We start from the raw sequence: 7,093 nt of genomic DNA, 5'->3' as shown, positions 1-7,093 counted from the left end.
GTATTTCCTATTCGCAAAATAATTTCGCTTTTTCGGATATATGTGTTGAATCTTTCCACCTTTGCTTAAACATCTTGAAAGCATGACGGAAAACTACAAGATCGGTTGTGGCAATTTCTAATGTTTTATCGTAGTTTGTAGTGTAAAAATTCACGAGTTTAAACACAACCGGGACAAGATTGTATGGAAACTAAAAGTCCGAAAGAGGTATTAATACAAGGAGTACAGTCGTCGTTACAAAAAAGTCGGAATTTGAAGTATTGTGAACATTTGTTGCAATGTTCATGTTTTTATTGATTTTAATCGGACAACTTTTGGCAGGCTTTTTCTATGTAACGATAATTTGTCGCAACTAAACTATTTTGTTTCGGATAGAAATATAAAGGAATAATTTAAAGATACAGGTTCTTAGTGATTTTATCGGACAAGTTTTTCCGGCGCCAACGTTAGTTTTTGAAATATTGTGAACATGAAGTCGTAATGTTTATGTTTTTATTGATTTTGTCGGACAACTTTCGTTAGTTTCTGTCGCCGTAACGTCAGGCCGCGTTATCGACAAAATGTATTTCCATCTCGCAAAATAATTTTGAGTTTTAGGAAATATGATTTTTTTATCGGACAAGCTTTTGTTTTTAATGTTTTATCGTAATTTGTAGCGTAAGAACTCACAAGATTGTATGGAAACAAAAAGTCCAAAAGACGTAATAATACGAGGTGTACAGTCGTTACAAAAAAGTCGGAATTTGAAATATACGTTGGTTTTTGTCGCTGTAACATCAGGATGTTTTATCGAACAAATGTATTTCCTATTCGCAAAATAATTTCGCTTTTTCGGAAATATGTGTTGAATCTTTCCATCTTTGCTTAAACATCTTGAAAGCATGACGGAAAACTACAAGATCGGTTGTGGCAATTTCTAATGTTTTATCGTAGTTTGTAGTGTAAAAATTCACGAGTTTAAACACAACCGGGACAAGATTGTATGGAAACTAGAAGTCCAAAAGACGTAATAATACAGGCTTTTTCCACGTACCGATAATTTATCGCAACTAAACTATTTTGTTTCGGATAGAAATATAAAGGAATAATTTAAAGATACAGGTTCTTAGCGATTTTATCGGACAACTTTTGCCGGCGCTAACGTTAGTTTTTGAAATGTTCATGTTTTTATTGATTTTGTCGGACAACTTTCGTTAGTTTCTGTCGCCGTAACGTCAGGCCGCGTTATCGACAAAATGTATTTCCATCTCGCAAAATAATTTCGAGTTTTAGGAAATATGATTTTTTATCGGACAAGCTTTTGTTTTTAATGTTTTATCGTAATTTGTAGCGTAAGAACTCACAAGATTGTATGGAAACAAAAAGTCCAAAAGACGTAATAATACAAGGTGTACAGTCGTTACAAAAAAGTCGGAATTTGAAATATACGTTGGTTTTTGTCGCTGTAACATCAGGATGTGTTATCGAACAAATGTATTTCCTATTCGCAAAATAATTTCGCTTTTTCGGATATATGTGTTGAATCTTTCCACCTTTGCTTAAACATCTTGAAAGCATGACGGAAAACTACAAGATCGGTTGTGGCAATTTCTAATGTTTTATCGTAGTTTGTAGTGTAAAAATTCACGAGTTTAAACACAACCGGGACAAGATTGTATGGAAACTAAAAGTCCGAAAGACGTATTAATACAAGGAGTACAGTCGTCGTTACAAAAAAGTCGGAATTTGAAGTATTGTGAACATTTGTTGCAATGTTCATGTTTTTATTGATTTTAATCGGACAACTTTTGGCAGGCTTTTTCTATGTAACGATAATTTGTCGCAACTAAACTATTTTGTTTCGGATAGAAATATAAAGGAATAATTTAAAGATACAGTTTCTTAGTGATTTTATCGGACAAGTTTTTCCGGCGCCAACGTTAGTTTTTGAAATATTGTGAACATTAAGTCGTAATGTTTATGTTTTTATTGATTTTGTCGGACAACTTTCGTTAGTTTCTGTCGCCGTAACGTCAGGCGGCGTTATCGACAAAAGGTATTTCCATCTCGCAAAATAATTTCGAGTTTCAGGAAATATAATTTTTATCGGACAAGCTTTTGTTTTTAATGTTTTATCGTAATTTGTAGCATAAGAACTCACAAGATTGTATGGAAACAAAAAGTCCAAAAGACGTAATAATACAAGGTGTACAGTCGTTACAAAAAAGTCGGAATTTGAAATATACGTTGGTTTTTGTCGCTGTAACATCAGGATGTTTTATCGAACAAATGTATTTCCTATTCGCAAAATAATTTCGCTTTTTCGGAAATATGTGTTGAATCTTTCCATCTTTGCTTAAACATCTTGAAAGCATGACGGAAAACTACAAGATCGGTTGTGGCAATTTCTAATGTTTTATCGTAGTTTGTAGTGTAAAAATTCACGAGTTTAAACACAACCGGGACAAGATTGTATGGAAACTAAAAGTCCGAAAGACGTATTAATACAAGGAGTACAGTCGTCGTTACAAAAAAGTCGGAATTTGAAATATTGTGAACATTAAGTCGTAATGTTCATGTTTTTATTGATTTTAATCGAACAACTTTTGGCAGGCTTTTTCTATGTACCGATAATTTATCACAGCTACACAATTTAGTTTCGGATAGAAATATAAAATAGTATTTAAAAAAAGGTACAGTACAGGTTTTAATTGATTTTATTTATTAAGAATAAAGTTGTAATAATTTTGAAGCACCGCATTAAAATGAGAAAATAATCGGAATTTTACGACAAAAAAAATCCTTCTACTCCAGAACGAGATTCATAATTTTACACGCCTAAAAGCAATAAATACAGTATATATATATATACATATATATAAATATTAAATATATATATATGTATATATATATGTGTGCATATTATAATATATATATATATACATATACACATATATATATATATATATATATATATATATATATATATATATATATATATATTGTAATATATATATATATATATATATATATATATATATATATATATATATATATATATATATAAATATGTAATATTAACCCTTTAAAGGGGAACTGCACTCTTTTTTGGGGGAATTTTCCTTATTGTTTACAATCATAATGCAAACTCTTGGCATTCTCTCGATGAGCTTCGAGCACACCTGTGAAATGAAAACCATTTCAGGTGACTACCTCTTGAAACTACGGCAAATTCTAATGTTTTGTTGTAGTTTGTAGTGTAAAAATTCACGAGAACAGTTAAACCGGGATAAAATTACATTAAAATAATAAGTCCAAAAGACGTAATAACACAAGGAGTACAGTCTTGGTTACAAAAAATGTCGGAATTTTAAATATTGTGAATATTAAGTCGTAATGTTGATGTTTTTATCGGACAACTTTTGCCGGCTCCAACGTTGGTTTTTGTCGCTGTAACATCTGGCTGTGTTATCGAACAAATGTATTTCCATAGTAAAATAATTTTGACTTTTACGAAATATATGTCGAATCTTTCCATCTTTGCTTAAACATCTTGAAAGCATGACGGAAAACGACAAGATCGGTAGTGGCGATTTCTGATGTTTTATCGTAGTTTGAATTCACAAGTTTAAACACAACAGTTAAACCAGGACAAGATTGTATACAAGGAGTACAGTCGTTGTTACAAAAAAGTCGGAATTTGAAATATTGTGAACATTAAGTCGTAATGTTCATGATTTTGTCGGACAACTTTCGCTGGCTCCAACGTTGTTTCTTGTCGCTGTAACATCAGGCTGCGTTATCGAACAAATGTATTTCCATCTCGCAAAATAATTTTGACTTTTACGAAATATATGTTGAATCTTTCCATCTTTGCTTAAACATCTTGAAAGCATGACGGAAAACGACAAGATCGGTAGTGGCGATTTCTAATGTTTTATCGTAGTTTGTAGTGTAAAAATTCACGAGTTTAAACACAACCGGGACAAGATTGTATGGAAACTAGAAGTCCGAAAGACGAAAGACGTAATAATACAAGGAGTACAGTCGTCGTTACAAAAAAGTCGGAATTTGAAATGTTGTGAACATTTGTTGCAATGTTCATGTTTTTATTGATTTTAATCGAACAACTTTTGGCAGGCTTTTTCTATGTACCGATAATTTATCACAGCTACACAATTTTGTTTCGGATAGAAATATAAAATAGTAATTTAAAAAAAGGTACAGTACAGGTTTTAATTGATTTTATCGGACAACTTTTGCCGGCGCTAACGTTAGTTTTTGTCGCTGTAACATCAGGATGTGTTATCGAACAAATGTATTTCCAATTCGCAAAATAATTTAGACTTTTACGAAATATGTGATGAATCTTTCCACCTTTGAAATATTTCGATATAAAACGCAGCACTGTCACGACAGTTACGTTGTAGTATAAATATATGGAACACTAATACGTACAGAGTGAATACTTTTGCATAACAAATATATATATTGTAATTAATTATATTCAATAATAGAATTTATTAAGGATAAAGTTGTAATAATGTTGAAGAACCGCATTAAAATGAGAAAATAATCGGAATTTTACGACAAAAAAAATCCTTCCACTCCAGAACGAGATTCATAATTTTACACGCCTAAAAGCAATAAATACAGTATATATATATATACATATATATAAATATTAAATATATATATATATATTTAATATATTGTAATATATATATATATATATATATATATGTAATATTAACCCTTTAAAGGGGAACTGCACTCTTTTTTGGGGGGAATTTCCCTTATTGTTCACAATCATAATGCACACTCTTGGCATTCTCTCGATGAGCTTCGAGCACACCTGTGAAGTGAAAACCATTTCAGGTGACTACCTCTTGAAACTACGGCAAATTCTAATGTTTTGTCGTAGTTTGTAGCGTAAGAAGAGTTTAAATAAAACCAGGACAAGATTGTATGGAAACAAAAAGTCCAAAAGAAGTAATAATACGAGGAGTACAGTCTTGGTTACAAAAAAGTCGATATTAACTCATAATGTTCATGTTTTTATCGGATAACTTCCGCCGGCTCCAACGTTGGTTTTTGTCGCTGTAACATCAGGCTGTGTTATCGAACAAATGTATTTCCTATTCGCAAAATAATTTCGACTTTTACGAAATATATGTTGAATCTTTCCATCTTTGCTTAAACATCTTGAAAGCATGACAGGAAACGACAAGATCGGTTGTGGCGATTTCTGATGTTTTATCGTAGTTTGTAGCGTAAGAATTCACGAGTTTAAACACGACAGTTAAACCAGGACAAGATTGTATGGAAACAAAAAATCCAAAAGAAGTAATAATACAAGGAGTACAGTCGTCGTTACAAAAAAGTCGGAATTTGAAATATTGTGAACATTAAGTCGTAATGTTCATGTTTTTGTTGATTTTGTCGGACAACTTTCCAACATTGGTTTTTGTCGCTGTAACATCAGGCTGCGTTAGACATAATGTATTTCCATATCGCAAAATAATTTAGACTTTTAAGAAATATGTAATGAATCTTTCCATCTTTGCTGAAAGCATGACGGAAAACTACGAGATCGGTTGCGATGAATTCTAATGTTTTATCGTAGTTTGCAGCGTAAAAACTCATGAGTTTAGACACAACACTTAAAGATTACATGAAAACAAAAATTCCAAAAGAAGTAATAATACAAGGAGTACAGTCACCGTTACAAAAAAGTCGGAATTTGAAAAATTGTGAACATTACGTCGTAATGTTCATGTTTTTGTTGATTTTGTCGGACAACTTTCCAACGTTGGTTTTTGTCGCTGTAACATCAGGCTGCGTTATTGAACAAATGTATTTCCTATTCGCAAAATGATTTCGACTTTTAGGAAATATATGTTGAATCTTTCCATCTTTGCTTAAACATCTTGAAAGCATGACGAAAAACGACAAGATCGGTTGTGGCGATTTTTGATGTTTCATCTTAGTTTGTAGCGTAAAAATTCACAAGTTTAAACACGACAGTTAAACCAGGACAAGATTGTATGGAAACAAAAAGTCCAAAAGAAGTAATAATACAAGAAGGACAGTCTTGGTTACAAAAAAGCTTGAATTTGAAATATTGTGAACATTTGCTGCAATGTTCATGTTTTTATTGATTTTGTTGGACAACTTTCCAACGTTGGTTTTTGTCGCTGTAACCTCAGGCTGCGTTATCGAACAAATGTATTTCCATATCGCAAAATAATTTCGACTTCTAGGAAATATGTGTTGAATCTTTCCATCTTTGCTGAAAGCATGACGGAAAACTACAAGATCGGTTGCGACGAATTCCAATGTTTTATCGTAGTTTGTAGCGTAAAAACTCATGAGTTTAGACACAACACTTAAACCGGGACAAGATTGTATGGAAACTAAAAGTCCAAAAGAAGTAATAATACAAGGAGTACAGTCGTCGTTACAAAAAAGTCGGAATTTGAAATATTGTGAACATTAAGTGGTAATGTCTGTAACATCAGGCTGCGTTATCGAACAAATGTATTTCCTATTCGCAAAATAATTTCAACTTTTAGGAAATATATGTTGAATCTTTCCATCTTTGCTTAAACATCTTGAAAGCATGACGGAAAACGACAAGATCGGTTGTGGCGATTTTGGATGTTTTATCGTAGTTTGTAGCGTAAGAATTCACAAGTTTAAACAACACTTAAACCAGGACAAGTTTGTATTGAAACTAAAAGTCCAAAAGAAGTAATAATACAAGGAGTACAGTCGTCGTTACAAAAAAGCCGAAATTTGAAATATTGTGAACACTAAGTCCTAATGTTCATGTTTTTATTGATTTTGTCGGACAACTTTCGCCGGCACCGTTAGTTTTTGTCGCTGTAACATCAGAATCCGTTATCGACAAAATGTATTTCCTATTCGCAAAATAATTTAGACTTTTAGAAAATATGTGTTGAATCTTTCCATCTTTGCTGAAAGCATGACGGAAAACTACAAGATCGGTTGCGACGAATTCTAATGTTTTATCGTAGTTTGTAGCGTAAAAATTCATGAGTTTAGACAAAATTACATGAAAACAAAAAGTCCAAAAGAAGTAATAACACAA

This window comes from Nerophis lumbriciformis, linkage group LG01, assembly GCF_033978685.3.
Source record: "Nerophis lumbriciformis linkage group LG01, RoL_Nlum_v2.1, whole genome shotgun sequence".
Lineage (NCBI taxonomy): Eukaryota > Metazoa > Chordata > Actinopteri > Syngnathiformes > Syngnathidae > Nerophis > Nerophis lumbriciformis.
This window is presented reverse-complemented; position numbering follows the sequence as displayed.